Genomic DNA, 19,001 nt, shown 5'->3' with positions numbered 1-19,001 from the left:
ATTGCGTGAAAATGTAATCACATGTCAGTTCTAGTATAATATATTTGTCCAATGAATACCCGCTTGTCATGTGCATTTCTTCTTGATGTAGCAATTTTAATGGCCAGTAGTGTATAATGCCCTTTCGATGAGGCATTATAACATTTCCTCTCATGTTTCCGCTTCGTTTGACGGCGTTTCAAAGAATATGTTTGACATAAGAGTGACAAATTTATTCTCAGACAAGGGAGGCCGTAGCAGATGGTACGTGTAATCCATATGTCTGCAGTCTCAATTATTAATTACTGGTACTTGCAGTTGTCTCATACATCAATGTAGTAACGTATGTAGCACTGTAGAAGGTACAGGGCTATGGAGGACGAGCGAGATTAGCGACTCAAAGCGGCGGGGAGAGCGGTGCAGCGTGTCGGCAGGGCGTGGCCGGAGAGGGTCGCGCACCGTGGTGCCGGCACGCCCGCCCACACAGCACGCTCGTGCGCACCGACCCTGCCCTTCCTGCCACTCGCCGATACACTTTGTTCTTTCACCGTCTGCACAGTTTCGTATACATTTCTGACACACAGCACAACAGATTTAGTTAGCATCGCTCGTGCGGAGCTCAGCTTGCCCTTTTCTCGTACGACATCCTGCGAACCGTGGATGAAGGGCATCGGGCAGGTTCCATGCTCCTCCATTTCCGGGAAGCGTTCGACACAGTGTCATACTGTGGACCGCGTATGGACTAGGTTCGTAGATATGTCAGGGTTTCGAAGACGTCTTATGTAACAAAACCCAGTATGTTTTCCTGGATGACGAATGTTCACCAGAGAGAAGCTGATCGTCATGAGTCCCCCAGGGGAGTGACTGGAGCTATCTGCTCTTCACAGAGTGATTCGCAGTTCATGTGCAGTTCATGTTACATACTTCTAGAGGCTGTGGAGTGCCCTTAGTAAATCAAGTTTTACACAGGAACCCATATCAGGAAATGTCATCCAACGACGCTACAGAGCGTCAAAGTTACAGGCTCTGGCGCCTGTAAACATATGTATGTATAGGAAGATCCCATGATACTGTTACAAACTTTTACAAACTTTCTGGAATCTTGGATGAGGATAAATGTATCAGTTTGAGCTAAGGGTCCCTGTACCGGAAAAGAACGAGTCGAAAGTTATAATCGAAAACCGTTGTAATACCTCTGACAGTGGAATACATGTACTGGTTGTTGCTAAGATTGCAGGGTAAGCAACTTTCAAAGGTGCTAGTATGGACCAAAACAATAAAAAATGTCTAGTAAACATTGGCTCTAAAATGCATACCTTAAGAACTATCAGCACTGGTTCAATATTGGAGATGTGTTTCACATTAGCGAAGATGAACAAGTGCACATAGCCGTTTTGCTATCTTCTTCTGATAGTGTCTCGTGCTTGCACACAAACACACCCACACACACATTTACCACCCGGATACCCGCACACACACACACACACACACACACACACACACACACAAAATAGTGCAATTGGGTAGGAGTTTACAATTGAGGAAATCAAGTCCTCGAAGTTTATTTCCATCTGGTAAATACATATTGGATTATTGGAATACGTGCAAAGCTCGAAAGCAACAGTTGACCGGTATTGTCATCAAACTACGAGAAAGTAGAAAAACGCGTATCAACTTTGTTATATGAAGGGCTTATTTCAATAGTGGTACAAGTCCATTTTTGTTCATTCTGAGATACAGAGTCCTAAAGTTAAATGAGCGCTGAAAAATCTGCAGTTGAAATACCAGAAATATTCAGGTATATATACTTGAATATTTCTGGTCTCTGCAGTTGAAATACCAGAAACATTCAAATATATATACTTGAATATTTATGGTCTCTCAACTGCAGATTTTTCAGCGCTCATTTAACTTTAGGACTCTGCATCTCAGAATGAACAAAAATGGATTTGAACCACTAACTATTGAAATAAGCCCTTCATATTGTCATGGAGTGAGATTTCGTAAGAAATCGGTAAGCAGAAAGCTGTATTTTAGATAACACACCGTAGATGAGTGTGCTGACTTAAGCTAACATTGTATTGCGCTACTTCAGCACAGTCCACGTGTTTCAGTGTACGTAATGGCTGTCTTTGACAGTTAGTATTGTGTGTTTACAAATGTTTTTCTTTGCACAAATTTGGAGAAAGAAAGAAGATAGAGAAACAATCTTGCAGGCACTTTGTCGATATTTTTGGCTGATTGGGGGAATCTGAATCACTGCCGAATGCTAAAGTAACCAAGCTACACCAGGTAGGGTAATGAATGAGAATACAAATATTCTAGTACAAAATCTTTATTAATTATTGCGTATACATGTATGCACACATTATGGAAAAAATCTAGTTACAAACAGGGAATATGACATATCTGCATTTGCTGTAAATACTAATGGAAAGTTATCACATATTGGTTTACTTGCAAAAAATGATTTACTACATTAGGGAATAACCGAAAAAAATCTATTGGTAAATCTCCATTTCTAATTGGATCCGTTAAAAAAAAGAATGGTGATTATTTTGTATCAATGTATGGTGGAATGGACATTCTGTACGTTATTACTCCGCAGACCTTCAGGAAAAAGGACCATAAACTGTTACTGTTCCCACAAATATTATTATCCCATAGGTCTTAATAAAAAGGAGCAATGTATCGAATAGTCTTTCACCACTCCCGTTAAAGAGGTTACTCCTTTAAGTGCAGTTAATGTGGAAAATTGGAAATGGAAGAGTACGGTATAAAAAAGGCACGAAATCTGAGGTATTCTGTGAAAGCAATTACCATTAAGGAAAATTAGAAACTGCTGCTCGAACAAGAATAGGTCATTGCCGATGTGCAAGCAAGGGTTATAAAGTAGTTTAAATTTGGGCATGCAGAAAGGATACGTAATACCTGCACTTAGTGGAAATACTAATGGGAAGTGGTCACACGTGGCTGCAATTGCTCAAAAATGATGGGTTCAAGGTTGTTTAATTCCTTTCCGGATATGTGAAAAAATCTGATTATAAATCATTTCCCATTTGCATCTGCTTAAAAAAGTGTAGGAAATAAAGGGCATAATTAGTATCCCCAAATGCTTTCAGTTACTGGCACGTGTACACAGTCTCTTCAGTAGGTTACCACATTTTCTAAGTGGTCTTGTAATAAAATGAGGTAGTTCTGTCACATATGGCAACACACATTAGAGTACATGATACTTGACACATCAGATACATGGAAGATGAATAGATGTTATGGATATTCTGCATAGTTTACATTGCATTAGATGTCCGATGACGAATATGACTGTTTTCTGTTAAAGTGAGGCACTGCACATCAAAATTCTGTATTAAGAGAGAGATTACCTAGACAGGTCAAATCTTAACATAATTACATCGTGATTTTAACACTTCTTTCGAAAAAAATATTGGTAACATTAAATAACCAAGATTTTAGTACCAAAATGCAGAATTGTCAGACAAGTGTTTGCACAGCACCAACGTTTGTCAATGAAGGTGGTCTCCCATATGGTTAAGAAACACAGTTTTATTCTCTACAGAATACTGTTGTTAAAAGATTTAACCCTGTACTACACAGTTCTGTATCATCTGGTAACACGCACTTTGCAATGTAAGAATAGTAAATCATTCGAATCCAGTTAAAGTATATTGGAAAGAGCCATTCCAGTAATGACTCGATGCAGTAGTGGGATGTACAGAATAGAGAAAATCTCATCAGTTACCACAGAAACCCTCTGTAACATAACAATTATGTAATTCGTTGCCTACATCCACACGTCAGAGTCATTTACAACCCCCACCTTTAGTAATATTACACTGATTCATAGGCACACTTAGGAAAAGCAGTGCATAGAGAACGAAATCTGAATTTGTCACTGAAGCCGGGGGCTTTAATGCAAAGAATAGATGTAAGAATGTAAGAGGGATGTGACACTGCATTATGTGTCGTTTAATAGACAAAACATTCTAAGTCATACATAAAATTATGTAGTGCTTGGGTCGAATAAAAGGTAGAGGTACCCGCTGTCAAATAAGAATAAAATTGAATATAAGAGAGAGATGACACCACACATCTATATTTTATATTTATATCTATATAGAAGAATGACAAAGAATTTTAACGTATACATGAAATTATGGACTGTATAGGTCGAATAAAATGGCGTAAGCTCAAGCTGTAAGATAATATTATGCTACAATATAACATGGAGGTTAAAAAGAGGAAAGATGAAACATTCTAGGGATATAGTGTCAAGACGAAACTATAATTTCTCCTCCATGGGGTAAATTATGTGACAGGAAGAGGCATCGAGGACAAAAAATCCTGTGGGTTTACGATATAAAGCGGAACTGACACATGTTAAATTGTGTGTTCTAATGGATCAACTACCTGGACTATCGTAACAGGTTTATGTAGACGATTGTTACCTTATGTACGTGGATATAAATCAAGATTTTGCTGGATTTTTAAGAAAATGGAGATACGGGTCTACATGACATCAAACCACATCTTCTTTGTGCAAAAGAAGGCTACCAAGGTAACAGTAATGTTACTGTAAGCAGTGACAAGACTGCTTAATGTAGATGAGCTCCAACTGTAGAATAAAGACATATAACAGATTTCTATGTCAAATCATAAGTCCAATAATGAACAAACTTATTGGTAACAATGTTATCAGTTTTATAAAGTACATTGATATTCATCTGCAAGAAACTTTTACGTCTTCCTTGGATAAACAACATAGTGTTACCAGACTAGAAGCTACCATTTATAACAATGGAATCAATGGTGTGTTTGATCCAGTGGAAGACTATCTCACTGTATTAAACGCTGAGAAGCAGTAATTTCAAAACTATCCGCTGTACTCGGCACCAATCCCTTATATGTGATGTGAATTGTCAGGTACTTTACAAATCAGCTGCTGTGTTGTATTTCACGGTGTTCTGCAGTTTGTCTACGGGGCAATAAGAACACATGAAAGTTGACTAGTGACAAGTTAATGTTCCAGACAAAAAAGAATGAGAACAGATTACAAGCTATGTTGTATCTGCCCATAGTAACACAATCTGCAACAAAGACAGTATAAGTATTATACAAGAGTGTTATATTAAAGCTGGAGAACCAATTTTTTCGTAATCTAGGACATCATTCTCCACAATAACGTCACATATAGATATTACCGAATTAGAACTGATTCCCACAAACAGTTCTATTCCACAGGTCTAAACGAAAAGAACCGATGTGTCAATCGGACATACGCAATTCCCTATTAAAGAACTTTCTACTTTAAGTACAGTTAATGTGTTATGTATATGACAAAAGGAAACTGGTAATAGAAGAAAATTAAGTCAAAAAACGAAAACTGAAATATATGGAGAAAACAACTAGCATGATGTAGGAATATAGACCGCTGCTGGGAAAAGAGAATGCCATTGTAGGTCGGCAAGCAAGGCTTACAAATGACCTTAAACACAGCGAATGAAAAATGCTTTATGCAGCAGGGGAATAAAAGGTATCTGCATCTACTGTAACTAGCAATGGAAAGTGGCCATACGTTGGAGTTCTCACCCTAAGTAAGTGTAAGTAACTATTCTGATGTGTACAGTAACGGTAACAACATATGCATAATGCTTGTTATAATATAGATGCATGATTGCGTCCAAAAATAATAGTATGTATTAGTTATCAAAATACCTAAAATTTCGAGTATAAAGCACAATACTATTGTCGTAACTTAACAGTTCTATAGCGTTGAAAAAATACACGTGGATCACATATTGCCACTACTGAGGTAGTGAGTGACAGTATGTATACATGGCAAGTGTAGCATATGTAGTGTTTCTGATTTGTTGCGTCCTAAGAGTTCCAGGAATAAAACATGATACAACTGTGATATATGGCAGTATGCTTTAGTTTACAGGATGCTTTGCACATGAGAGATGTATGTTGAAGATAAGTAGACATATTTTAGTTTCCAACTTTAGCAACATTACGCTGATTTATATGTGCACTTGGAGAAAGCAGTATGCAGAGGAAGTAATCAGAATTTGCAGCAGAAGGTTTGGAGCTTTAATGTAAGTACTTGATATACGAAGGAGATGATACCACATATCTGTACTTCAATAAATACCGGCATATGACACTAAAAATTTCCTTCATATTCTGTAGACTATGACAGAACTTGAGAGCTGTTAACTATTATGATGTCTGAATTATGCATTAAAAATCTTTCTTATTGGGTCATACACGAAAACAGTGACTTTGTACCAAAAACAATGAATTGTGTGTCAAAATCTATTCGTATAACAAATTCCATTAGGATTTATGATAGTATTCACAGTTATAAGAATTGCAACAATTTATTCCATACATCTCTATGTTACAGCAAAATCGAAGCAAGCTACTCCACTGGCAGCTAAACCTTTGTTTGAGCACCTTATGGTTATGTGGTAGAATACTACACACATTTAAAATCATAGTTGTTTCGAAGTACGTATCGCTTTACCATGCACGGATGCAATGTCGTTACGATAGTACAATATAAATGTCACTTTAATACATGTACACTACTAAATTTCCTCTCGAAGTAGGTATTTCGAGGTGGAGGGTAATGGTATGCAAAAAAAAGTAGCTCCCAGGTTGCTTATCGTTATATGCGAGTGTGATTACAGACCTCTGATCATGAATAAAAACAGTGTCACATGGTTGACCCAAGAAGTAGCCATACCAGTATAAATGATCCATTGGAAAACGTCAGAGCCTCCATGAGGCTGGTCACAGATGACGCACTTGTCTATATGAACAACGCTGTAATGACAGAATACAGTTGCAAATTGTGGAAGAGATGCAGAGGACTGATGAGTGGAATAGAGAATGGGAATTGGGCCCGAATAAATGTAACGTACTGCACATAAATAGGCGAAGCGATAGTATCACTATCGATGACAGATCACCAAAAACAGTAAAAGTTGTCGCATACCTAGAAGTAATCATCCAGAGTCGGCTGAAGTGGAATGGTGTCCAAAATTATAGCAACAAACCGTTGTTTCCCCATCCTGTGTCTCATTCACAATATAATCATACAAACTGTCAACAGATGTCCATACTATCGTGCTCTGCGCGGAAGATGGCATTCCGGTCAATGGACAACCACGCCTACCATGACGCGAGGGCACCTATCAAATGCGACAGTGTTTGCCAGATAATCTCACATCCACATTCGGAGCAGTATAGCGCATAGAAGAGATCTATCATACTCTTTGTGGTGCAGGGCCACAGGAAAAATGGGAGCAGGACATTCGCAAACTGATGTGCTCCAATGACTTGATGAGAGGCGTTCTGTTATTCTCGGATGTGGCATCGGGTTTAGAGACCGAAACTGTATCCCGAAGACCAGAGTAGGGCCGACCACGTGTGACATCAGGAAGAGAGTACGTTTAATTGACTGTAAGGGCACGACTGTACCGTCTTAGTACTGCACGGCAAGTGACATCTGACCTCGCAGCAACCAATGCACATGCTTGTATCGAGACAAACGGTGTACACAAGGCTCCAGCAGAATGGTCTTTATTGTTGGATACCTGCTGTATATGTACTGAGCTTCCGACATGTCTTCACAGAAGGGAACGTCTAGAGTGGAGTCGTCAATATGCCACTTGGACTGTCAAACAGTGCGCCAATGTTCTTTTCACAGATGAGTCCCAGTTTGGTCTGGAGACTGATTCTCGACAGATTCGGATCTGGATGGAACAGGGAACACGATTTTGGTCATCAATCCTCTGCATCTCTTCCCACAATTTGCAACTGCCTTCTGTCATTACAGTATTGTTCTTACAGACAACTGCGTCATCTGGGGATCATTTATACTGATATGGCTACTTCTTGGGTCAACCATGTGACAGTTTTTATTCATTGTCTGGGGGAATCGGTAAGGTTTAACTGCTGTCAGGTATCGTGACGAGATCTTGGGACCTCATGTGAGGTGCTGTGGGCCCAGAATTAATGGACGATAATGCTCGACCTCATAGATCACAGGTGGTTGATGTTTTCTTGGAACCGGAAGATATCGCACGCATAGCGTGGCCTGCTCCCTCTCGTGATTTGAATCCCATAGGCCATGTCTGGGAAGCATTATGGAGACGGGTTGCGTCACATCAGCATCCACCAACCATCCTCCAAGACTTGCGAGTAGCTCTGCAGAAAGAGTGGGCGTTATTGCCTCAACATGAGATTGATGGACATCATTCACAGCATGCCCCATCGTTGTGAGACATGTATTTCTACCAGAGGCGATCGCACTGCATACTGAGCACTTTAACCAGTTGTCGGAATGTGTTTGTAAATCGCAAAAAACGCAGAACATTTTTGTCCACCGTTATGCATGTTGAATTTATTTACGTTCTCTATTCTTTACATTATTTCTACTTTATTATCACTTGTTTACGTTGTTTTGTGGCAAAATAACGCAACCTAGCAAATTTTCGGTTTGTTGCTTTAATTTTGGACACCAGTATGTAAGAAAACAAAAGCATCGCTGTAAGCGAGGGAGTAGGGAAAGGCATTTGTTAGTTATCACGAGAGATTAAAGAACATGCTTACGTTCGAGGAACTAAAGGAAGGTATCGTATAGCACTTTGAGAACCAGAATAGCTCAGTATTCTTTTGGGAACAACTGAGTGGGGTATCAGAGAGACAGAACGAGTCAATAGAAAGTTGTGGACAGGAAAACGAATGCTAGCACATACAAGTGGATGGCGAATGACGAAGCAACGAGCGTTATTCTCCAAGCGGTGGAACATAAGGCATTTGATGATTTTCCAAGGGGGGCTGCCACCTGCTATGTCGAGGAGGTTATTGGTAGGAACCTCAAAGGATCTGGCTGCTCCCGTCAGGTAAACTACCCAGCTTGAGCAGGCAGAAGTAGTAGCATGAGTATGGGATAAAAGAGGCGTTTTCTCTTGTGACATAAGTTGTTATAGATGTGGACATTCAGGCAATGTCGCCGACCATAATGTAGGAAATGTGGCACACATGGGCACCAGCAGCAGAATTGCAGGAATGTAAAATGAAGTGGGCAGCAGCAGAAGAACCAAATGTCAAACACCAACAGTAACTCCAGATCCACCAGCGGGCGTTACCAATAAGTTTCAGTGCCGCGAAAATGTATGCTTAGGTGGAGTGTTACTTAGTCGGTGTTATAAATGGCAAGAAGCATAAATTTTTGCAGGACACAGGGGTGCATGTGTCAGGGGCATGTCTGGGCCTTTTGGGTGAAACTAATTTGAACCCTCCACATTAGAGATTATATGGGAAGGAGGGCAGTGATGTGGTGTCATTAGGTACAGCATTATTGAGTTTCCAGGTTTGGGAGTGGGTGGGGTGGGGTGGGGTGGGACTGTTCTGGGAGGATATCGAAGTTGTGTCCCATTCAGGGGAAGGGTATTGCACAAGCCAAGGGTTGGTTTTTCTGTTTAATTGTCTTGCTAAAATTGACCTTCAGTAACGCATATTAGAACCTGGGGGAACATTGTTCCAGCTGGGAAAAACTCCAGTTATGTACTGTTACAAGGATCATCAGTTATAAAGGACAAACCATTTAAACTGCCTGCAACAACATCGGCTCGGTGATTTGTGCAGGGACACGCAGTTGACCTCGAATGTGAATAAGTGTAACTATTGGTCATCAATAAGCAAAAAGGTCCATTACAGTTCGATCAGGCTTTGGCAATAATCAACCGGAAATGTTAACAACCGTAAAATTCCTTGGAGTAAATGACCAGACTGAACTAATGTAGAATGATTACGTTATACAATTGATAGGAAATGAGATTCCATGCATAGGTTCATCACAAGAGTCTTAATGAAATTTAATTCTTTCACGAAGTAAGTGGTTTAGAAAACAGATCTGAGACTGCACATCAGTGCAGAGCCTTTTACTTCCTTCCACATATATCTCATGAAATGACTGCAATGAGAAAACTCCAGGAAATGGGAAAGAGGTTAAATGGTAGATGCATAAACAAGGAGCGAGTGCGTGGATGCACACTGCTTTTATAAAATTTGTGATGAGACATAGGTTTTCTTAAGCATAATACTTCATTTTCTAAGTATCAGTGTTCGTCACCTCTGACAGGTGGCTGGTGACGGCATACGAGAATAGGGCTGATGGCTGCCGGTGGGGTTGCACATCCGCAGCACAACAAAGATCCTGACATGAGAGTGCCGGCAGAGGGGTGAGGGAGGAGGGGAAGGAGGAGGGATGGGGGAAGGGAGAGCAGAGTGGGCAACAACGCAAGCCATTCTGAAATCTGCCAACAATGCTAGCGGTTCTGAAATATGGCGACAATGCAGACTGTCCTTGAACATAATTTGTCCCATTACTGAGACAAATACTGGGTGTTTATAATTAAACTGAGGATTTTGCGAGTGCTTCCGTGTGGGCCGCTTACAACGCAGTATGCTGAAACATGATAGATACGTTCAGTATTTGGTGCACACATGGCGTATGGTGAAAAAGTAGTAGTTCCACTTTCTGCCACCAGCTCTTTAAGCAGTCAGAACGTGAAAAGTTTCCTGTTTCGACGTCAGTATTTTGTTTGTCAGTTGGCGACATGTGTTGATTTCTTTCGCGAAGTGGCTGTTAGAGTAAAGTGTTAGGAAGATTGAAGTTTTCTTTAGAAAGGCTATTGACAAAAAAATACCGTGCACTGCTAATAAACTTGGTTTATCAGAACGGCAGCAGTAGCAGGGCTGCATTGCGGGAATATCGCCGACACAAATAGACGCGAAGAGGTGCCATGTAAATAAATGGGCTACAGAATATGACAAAGAAATTTGAAAAACAGGAGAATTAGGTGGTGCAGCAGGAGGAGGGAGGCGGTCCTTTCCCTTAGCAGTTGTTGGTGTAGATGCTGTAGCTATAGCCGACCTTGCAGAGCATGCCTCAAATTCTGCAGCCAATGGTCAAGCTGTGTCTTGGGAGTTGTCTCTCCTCTCGTCAACAGTTCTAAAGATTTTGTGGCGCATTTTCACTGATATCCCTGCGAGATTCTCAATGTACGTCAAACAAAGCCCCTGAAGTAGTCTTGACTTTTAAAAAATGGTTCAAATGGCTCTGAGCATTATGGGACTTAACATCTGAGGTCATCAGTCCCCTAGAACTTAGAACTACGTAAACCTAACTAACCTAAGGACATCACACACATCCATGCCCGAGGCAGGATTCGAACCTGCAACCGTAGCGGTCGCGTGGTTCCAGACGGAAGCGCCTAGAACCGCTCGGCCACACCGGCCGGCAGTCTTGACTTCGTCCTCCGGTTTTGGCATGCATGGAAATGGATGACATGTGGATGTATGAGACACATGTTACTCAGCACAGTGCATATGATGTGCTAGTACGCCACATGTTGTGCAGGAACATCCAGTGCAATGAGTTTATGGGACTGCATGATGTGGTTTCACAAACTCCTTTGTTCCCGGTCCGCTTTTCTTCGAGGAAAGGGCATTTCGTGGACCTGTTACGTTTTACGGACCTCTTTGTACAACACGTGTTTCCATCTTCGCAGCCGGCCGGTGTGGCCGTGCGGTTCTAGGCGCTTCAGTCTGGAACCGCGTGACCGCTACGGTCGCAGGTTCGAATCCTGCCTCGGGCATCGATGTGTGTGATGTCCTTAGGTTAGTTAGGTTTAAGTAGTTCTAAGTTCTAAGGAACTGATGACCATAGATGTTAAGTCCCATAGTGCTCAGAGCCATTTGAACCATTTTGAACCATCTTCGCAAGAACGCAACTATGTAAACACCGTCATTTTAATGTAAGATGGTGCGATACCACATATCGCTTGCCAGGTGAAAGATTGCTTACAGAAACCTTTGGTAACGACTGTATCGTCTCCAGGAAATGTCAAGATGTTGCGGACGCATTCCAGAGGATGACGGTTGAAATACGTGTCGTGCCACCTAGATTTAGCTTTTCTGTAATCTGCCTAAATTACAGCAGGCAGATGCCGGGATGCTACGTTTGAAAGGGCATGGTTGATTTCCTCCTTTATCCTTGACGCCATCCAAGCTTGGGCTCCATGTCTAATGACCTCGGTGTCGACAGGACGTTAAATCCTAATCCTCCTCTTCCCGTGTTACGGATGTACCTTGTTGGTGAATCGAGGGACGATACTAAACACATAGCTTATGACGATATCCTAATAAAAGTGGCAGAACAGCCTTTATAATGTGTTTGGTTGTCACCACATTCTGAATGCTTACAGCACCATATTTTCATCCGGTGGCAGAAAAGTGAAAGTATTATTTTTTCAGCATACTCCACGAGCGCACTGGCTAATGAACATACCTTGGATGTTTCAGCGTTCTGTGATGGATACAGCCTGCGCTGCAGCACTCGGAACACCGTCAGTTTAATTATATCCACCTGGTGCCTCAGAGAAGACTTCGTAACGTTTAAATATTTGTTACCTGCTAACAAGTTTTTACTTTTTATTTTGCAGAAATGCTTGTACTATAGCCAGTCTGCATTTTACAACCTCATTCGTTTTGCAATCATCCGCTATTTTTCTGGTCGAATATCAAAATTCATCTACTATTGCAGCACCTAATTTCTCTATCCTTTTACGTTTTCTGATGTTAATCTTATAGCTTCTTTTCAAGACATGATCAATTCTGTTCCATTGCTCTTCCAATTCTGGTTGGCCTACATGTCAAACGAGATCGATGTCTCAGTAAAAGTCGTTTGTCCACTTGAAACTTGTGCTAGTGACAATCTGGCCTCTATGAAATCACTGATTATGGGCGGGGTCACGTGTTGTATGCCAGACACCAGCGAAAAGCATAGGCCCCAAGTTACATGATCTCTTGCGCAGGCATTCAGCTATCTAGGACGTGTTTCCTTCGTAACTCCTTTTGCGACCTAGGCCCGGGATGGCGAAGTTAGTTTCTAATGTGATCACTGATCACCTCTTGGGCACACAAAGTCTGTCTGGCAGCCTTGTAAACAAATCTGAGAGCGCCCAACTATAAAATGTATAAGGAATAAACTACATTACGAAACATTAGAAACTCATTTAACGCTTCGAAAGATGCCCACGCCCTCTGTATGATGACTCACTCTATAGCTGAACACCATTATTACAATAACTTGAAATGTAAATTTCCCATCATCCGAATCTCATTTCACAAGATTTAGATTAAGCTGATACCTAACTGTCTCAAAGTGACACAAAGAAATACTCAATTTATCCAGAAAATTTCGGACTAGTGGTTGAATTCGAATGAAAGGTTTTAAGTATTGCGCTTTCAAACTATTTCTTGAGTCACTTCACAAAGAAAATACAACTTCAAAGTGAACTACTTCAAGTTACAAAGTGCTAAATACTAAATAATCATGGTAGAGTTGCTTTATTGTGTGATTTATTCTGCTTGTTTAAGGGGTGTTCTGTTCGCGTTGTTATGTCAGGCAGGTTTATAGAGAAATCTTTTATAGTTAGAAATGTTGATCAGAATATGCACCTGGCGCTATGAGCAGGACAGCCGCTGTGGATATGCGTGATGTTCTTAGGTTAGATATGTTTAAGTAGTTCTAATTTCTAGGGGACTGATGACCTCAGATGTTAAGTCCCATAGTGCTCAGAGACATTTGAACCAGAGTTATGAGCAGTTATCTTGCCCCTACTTCATGCTGATATGGAACCCATCTGTGTTGACTTGATGCTTATTTCATTTATTTATTCCTCGGTATTTACATATGAAGTACCATCGAGGAGCAAGGACGGTCCTCTTTTTGGAAATGTATATTTATTGGTTAACGGCGTGTAAGTAATTCAAGAATGTTCAAATGTGTGTGAAATATTATGTATGGGACTTAACTGCTAAGGGCATCAGTCCCTAAGCTTACACACTACTTAACCTAAATTATCCTAAGAACGAACACACACACCCATGCCCGAGGGAGGACTCGAACCTAAGCCCGGGATCAGCCGCACAGTCCATGACTGCAGCGCCCTAGACCGCTCGGCTAATAGCGCGCGGCTGTAAGTAATTAACGAATTGCATTAGTCACTCATATATCATTAGTCTCTACAACAATAATTTTACTTAACGTATTCCAACTACAGTTATTCCTTAAGAAGGAAATATCGGCCAGGACTCACGCACTGAGGGTTCCGTACTAACTTAATTGTGTATTAGATAGTTTATCCATTCCGGAAATCGAGGACATTCACTATTTTTGTCTGTTACCGACATTGATACTAGCAATAAATCTGTTCCAGGGATTCTAAGGCTTTTGAAAATGTTTTAATTTCAAAATCGAAATCGGATAACAAATGCCGAAAGAAATATTTAGTTAGTGTGAAATAATTACAAATTAACAATTTTGGATTTTTCCTTTTTGGTTGATCTGTGAAACCTTTGCTTCTTGTAGAAGGTCAACGTGGAATAACCTATAGAATTTGATGATTGAATTTTTCGGGTATGGAAATATGTGACATAAATGGTCGTATCTTTTGATTGCATTGACTTAGAAGCTTAAAATTTTTACACAGCCAAGGGACCAGACACCTTAAAATATGATATATATTTGAACTTGGTATGTCTGCTCGTTCCTGAGAAAAAGAATTATTAGTGGTCGGAACATAGACAACAGACGGACAACAAAGGGTACTGTTTTTGCAGACTGAGGCACGAAACCCTAAAAAGAAAGAAGTTAGAATATTTAAGAAAAAAAGGAACATCATAGAAAATATAAAAGAAAGTAAATTCCTATTATCTAAGCCGAGCAGGGGGGAGGCCTTCATGTTCTGCAATCATGCTCGGTTGCTGCTTTTATATATTATTACGTAGTTCGCGCCAGCCTCTGGTTCACACATTTCGTGTCAGAACTGCCTATGCCAGTTACGAAAAATTGCTCTGCATTCTCGACGAATCTCCAGATGCATGTCCCTCACATAAAGACACCGAGTGGTTTGCTGAATGTGGCTGATTGTATTCGAGCAACTGAGACAAATATGGTCGAAGGTTCGAATCCTGCTTCGGGCATGGGTGTGTGTGCTGTCCTTAGGTTAGTTAGGTTTAAGTAGTTCTAAGTTCTAGGGTACTGGTGACCTCAAATGTTAAGTCCCATAGTGCTCAGAGCCATTTGAACCATTTTTTTTTTAATTGAGGCAAAATAATGCTCCTGGCGCTGTGTTGTGCGCCTTGCTCGCAGTGAATGGACCGAGGAATATTGCATATTGTGTGTCCTTTTGTAGATGATTCGCGGTTTAGCTAGCAGACAAGACAGCGATATGGTGACAATTTTACCACGTGGGACGGAATCATGTTAGCAACACGTAGACGCTGCATGTAATCCTGACGATTTCTGCGGAGGGTACAGTCAACGACGACAATCGTACAATGGTATCTGCGAAATTCAGCCTGCCCTTTTCTCACATGCAGCCTGTGAATTGAGGAGGAAGGGCAACAGGCATGTTCCATATTCCTAGATTTTCGAAAAGTGTTTGACACGGTGGAACACTGCAAAAAAATGGCTCTGAGCACTATGGGACTCAACATCTTAGGTCATAAGTCCCCTAGAACTTAGAACTACTTAAACCTAACTAACCTAAGGACATCACACACACCCATGCCCGAGGCAGGATTCGAACCTGCGACCGTAGCAGTCCCGCGGTTCCGAACTGCAGCGCCAGAACCGCACGGCCACCGCGGTCGGCGGAACACTGCAGACTTAACGAAGGTACGAGTATACAGGTTCCCAGATAAGTGAGTGGCTCAAATACTTCTGAAGTATTAGAACCCCAAACGTTGTCCTCGACGGCGAGTGTTCATCAGAGACAAGGGTATCGTCAGGAGTTCCCCACGGAACTGTGATAGGACCGCCATTATTCTCTATATACGTATTTAATCTGGCGGACAGCGTGAGCAGCAATCTGCAGCTGTTACTGACGATGTTTTGGTGAACGGGAATATGTCGTCGTTAACTGCAAAATACCTTAGACAAAATTTCTGGCTGTTGTAATAAATGTCAGATAACTGTGAATGTAAGTTAATATATATGGGCAGGAAATATAATCCCGTAATGTTAGAATACAGTGTTAATAGTGTGTTGCTTAACACAGCCATGTTGGTTAAATATTAGGTGTAACGCTGCAAAACGATATGAAATGAAACGAGCACGTAAGAATTGTAGCAGGGAAAGCGGATAGTCGACTTCGGTTTATTGGGATAATTTTAGTAGAGCGTAGTTCGACCAAGTCTTGAATAATGTTCGAGTGCTTCGGATCCCAACAGGTCGGATTACAGGAGAACATAGAAGCGGTTCAGAGGCGGGCTGCTGGATTTGTTGCCTTTAGATTCGATCAACACCAAAGTATGACGGAGATGCTTCGGGAACTAAAATGGGAACCCCTGCAGGGAAGGTCAGTCGGTACCGTTGGGCCTTCCGAGGTCTGCTCGGACGGAGTTTAGTTTCAGTTTACTGTGAAGAAAATTTAGAGAACTGATACTTGAAGCTGATTGCAGAACGATTCTACTGCTACCACTGTATATTTCGCATAAGGACCACGAAGATAGAATAAATTAGGGCTCATACGGTGACATATAGACAGTCGTTTTTACCTCGCTCTACTTGCAAGTGGAACAGGCAGAGAAATGACTACTCGTGGTACAAGGTACCCACCGCCACGCAACATACAGTGGCTTGCGGCCTGTGTATTTAGATTTGAATGTGAAAATTGATTCCATACATTTTGTGACAATGTCCGTAAACGTGGGTGCAGAACGACTTAATGTACTGAATTGTTCCTGTTTTTAAACGGGGATGAATGTAAGATGAACCAGTAAGGAAAAGAGGGAGGCCAAAATACCTAGTAAGAATATTAGGGGCACAAGCGTAGAGCTTGTCATATCGTTTAAAACTTTGGGGGTAAAACTACGAAGCGATTCGAAAGTTGACTTACGCGGGAAATAAACAGCAGTTAATGTAAATGGAAGAAGTAGAATTGTTGGAAGGGTACTCAGAAAGTGATGTACGTCCGTTAAGGTAATCACATGTATACTGAGGTGACAGAAGTCATGGGATAACGAGATGCGCATACAGATAGCTATAGTATCGCATACACAGGGTGTAAAAGCTGTCATTTGCACTCAGATGAACACGTGAAAAGATTTCCGAAGTAATTACGGCCGCACGACGAGTTTAACAGACTCTGAATGCAGAATGGTAGTTGAAGCTAGACACGTGAGACGTTCCATTTCGGAAATCGTTAGAGAATTCAGTATTCCGAGATTCATAGTGTCAAGAATGTGCCGAGAATAACACATTTCAAGCATTACCTCTTACCATGGACAACACAGTGGCCGACGGCCTTCACTAAACGACCTAGAGCAGCGGCGTTTACGTAGCGTTGTCAGTGCCAACAGACACGCAACACTCCGTGTAACAGACGCAGAAATCAATGTGGGACGTACGATGAAAATATTCGTTAGAACAGAGCGGAGAAATTTGGTGTAATATGCCATGCCAGCTGACGACCGATGCGGCTGCCTTCGCTAAGAGTATGACATCACCTGCAGTGCCTCTCCAGGGTTCATGACCATATCGGTTGGACCCCATACGACTGCTAAACCGTAGCCTAGTCAGATGAGTTAAGAGCTGATGGTACGGTTCGAGTGTGGCGCAGACCCCACGAAGCCATGGACCCAAGTTGTCAACAAAGCACTGTGGAAGCTGGTAGTGGCTCAACGATGGTGTTGGCTGTGTCTACATGCAAAGTACAGGGTCTTTTCGGTACAACTGAAGCGATCATTGACTGGAAATGGTTATGTTCGGCTGTATGGAGACCATTCATAGACGTCATATTCCCAAAAAATGATGGAATTGTAATCGATGACTATGCGCCATGTCACCAGACCACAATTGCTCGCCACTGGTTTGAAGAACAGTCTTGGCAGCTCAAGCGAATGATTTGGCCATCCAGATCGTCCGGCATGAATCCTATCGAACATTTATGGGACATAATCGAGAGATCAGTTCGTGCACGAAATCCTGCACCAGCAACACTTTTCGCAATTATGGCGGCTATACGGGCAACGTGGCTCACTGTTTCTGCAGGGAACTTCGAGCGACTTGTTGAGTCCATACTACGTCGAGATGCTTCAGTACGCCGGGAAAAAGGAGCTCCGACACGATATTAGGAGGTATCCCATGATTCTTGTCACCTCAGTGTACATAGTTAGTGCAACCATTTATAGAATGTTGCTCCAGCACTTGAAGAGAGAAGACAAGGGACGAATTCATTGGCGCTGTTAGAATCGTAGCAAGTAAGTACAGCCCGCCAGATATATGACAGAGATATTTAAGAAACTTCAACAAGAATCTCTGGAAAAAGGCGACATTGCTGTCACCAAAATCGGTTGTATAATTTTATAAAAACTGCTGTGCAAACCAGCAATTCTGCTGCATTTATCATCTAATAAGTGGCCATAAGTCATGGGAAGGAAAAGAAAGACCGATGACCAGGTAGTTTGGTCCCTCTCTCCTCCCCCCCCCCCCCCCCTTTAAACCAACCAAGGAAAAGAGACCAGTCAGGCGTCGGCTGCTGAAGCCAAAGCGGACATTTGTTTTGCAAGAAATGACTTCCTGACGCCCCATGTTCAAATAGGCAGCCATCTGACTCACAACAGACCGTCTGTCTTCTGCTACAGCTCTGTGGAGGCGACGTAATGTCAATTCGGCAAACACGTGTGGTCGTTTTGTGCGACAGTCTATTAGTTTTTTATTTTATTTGCACGTCAAGTTCTGTAGGACCAAATTGAGGAGCACATCTCCAAGGTCATGGAACGTTTCAGTACAAGAAATTGCAACATAAAAGTAATAACAGACAAAAATAAATGTTAATGAACCCGAAAAAAGTCTGTTCATAAGTTTACGTAAACGCAATCAACAATATAACATAAGAATCAGCTTAATTTTTCAAGGA

This window comes from Schistocerca cancellata, chromosome 4 (genome assembly GCF_023864275.1).
Source record: "Schistocerca cancellata isolate TAMUIC-IGC-003103 chromosome 4, iqSchCanc2.1, whole genome shotgun sequence".
Lineage (NCBI taxonomy): Eukaryota > Metazoa > Arthropoda > Insecta > Orthoptera > Acrididae > Schistocerca > Schistocerca cancellata.
This window is presented reverse-complemented; position numbering follows the sequence as displayed.